The sequence below is a fragment of the Macaca thibetana genome, chromosome X (assembly GCF_024542745.1).
Source record: "Macaca thibetana thibetana isolate TM-01 chromosome X, ASM2454274v1, whole genome shotgun sequence".
Taxonomy (NCBI): Eukaryota; Metazoa; Chordata; class Mammalia; order Primates; family Cercopithecidae; genus Macaca; species Macaca thibetana.
Window position 1 is genome coordinate 36,904,939 of NC_065598.1, and position 1,877 is coordinate 36,906,815.

General features: G+C 49.3%; 1 pseudogene; it reads right to left on the reverse strand.

The window, feature by feature from the left end:
- Positions 1–249: 249 nt before the first annotated feature.
- Positions 250–939, reverse strand: LOC126946354 (putative ferritin heavy polypeptide-like 19; annotated as a pseudogene).
- Between the last annotated feature and the right edge of the window lie 938 nt (positions 940–1,877).

Sequence of the window (1,877 nt, forward strand, 5' to 3'; positions counted from 1 at the left end):
GCACCCACAGACACAAGGGCCTAAGACCACCCAGCCCACCCTCCGTACCCCATATATCCACATAGTTTAGAAAGAAAAGATTAATGTGTTTTACAGGGACTCACAGAATACCTTCCACCTCCATCCTTAGAGACCCTGAGCTGCATGCAGATGGAGTAGCCCTGGGTGTAGAGACTGCTGGACACCCTTTTTAAACTTGCATGGGGATTTGCCCTAGCTCGTAAAAGGTGAGAGTTTTGCAGGCACGCCTCAACTGGACACCTTCATTGCTTTGAGAACCAGATAACTTTATTGCCAACAATGGTAAAACTGAAAGGAAAAAACTGAAGAGAACATTCTGAAAGGGCAACATGCACGCCCCGCCTGGTGGCCCGACCCGGAAAAGGCACCTCGTGGCTGTGGGGCCTGTCTGGGCTCAGGTCTCTTTCTTGCTGTGACTCAGGGAGAGCTTGTTAAACAGGTTCTCAGCCAGGCCGGCTTCCGGGGCCCACATCTTTTCCAGGTTGCTCACATAGCCACCCAGCTCTTTGATGGTCTTGACCTGATGGTGTAGGTAGTGGCTCTCCAGGAAGTCGCACAGCTGGGCTCGCCCTTCTCCAGGACCAGCTGGTGCAGCTCCAGGAGGCTGTAGTTGACGCTCTTCTCCAGGTGGAAGGCATAATCCATGGCCTCAAGCCCGCTCTCCCAGCCTTAGCGCTTTGGCTCCCTGATGTCATGAAGGCAGGTGAGGCCACTGAGCTGGTTCTGCAGCCTCATCAGTTCCTGCGCATGCTCCATCTTCTCGTCTGACTGGCGCAGGAGGTAGCGGCCAAAGTGCTCCAGGGCCATGTCGTCTCGTTCAAAGTAGAAAGCCATGGACAGGTACACATAGGAGGCGTGGAGCTCCAGGTCGATGTGGCTGTTGACGGCGGCCTCGCAGTTGGTGTGGTAGTTGTAGCGCACCTGCAACAGCGGGGCAGTGGTCATCGCAGGCAGCGCGGACGGCGAACACATAGGCAAAGGCAGTAGTGCAGGCAGCGGCAGCGGTGGCGAGGAATGGTAGATGGTGAATGGCGGGTGTGTGACCGAACCGGAAGTGGGCAGTGCAGACTGTTAGGAGGGAAGGGGGATACTTCGGGGCTGGTTGGTTTGAATGAGGAACAGACTTCAGGGGCGAGATGTGGGGCTCCAGCATCGAGTTCCATGAGTTCCACCTGAAATCTTGGCGACTGGACTTTAACCTGACCTTTTTACCTATAAAGTATTTTTAAAGTTATTTATGAATATAAGTGCAACCACTTTGAGTGAATCACCTGGTTGATTTCTTAAACTTATTACAGTATTGTCAAAATGTGATTGTTTTGTCAAATGTACTGCTTCTTGTGATGTCATTAGTTATACTTAATATCACAAAGCTTTATTTGAATGGCACATATCCTCAGTGAATTCAGCATCCATATTAATAACACTTCCCATAACCTCCTTACTCACTGCCTAGACCTTATTAACTTTAGCAACCTTCATTTTTCTCTTTCTACTCATGGTCAAGTTCCCACTTCTCTGGCAGCAGAGCACCCCCTCCAAAATATCAAACAGTGAGCTTTTCCACCTTTCCATGTTTCTCACTCTTTGAGCTTGTTCTTCATTCCTTTTTCTCTCTAGTATCTTAATCTTTCAGCAGCATCCTAGAAACACTTTTTTTTCAAGTCATCCTGCCTGGACCCCCAAATGGACAATTCCAAGATCTCTTCCCTGACACGCTAGATTTACTCACCCCTTTCACCTAGATTGCAAATTTCCTCTTCTTGGGTAAGTACAGACTTAAAAGCCTTGGGTGAATTCTTAGAGAAAGCACAACACCTTCAACTTCCTTTACTTCCATTGCCACTCAGTAAGCC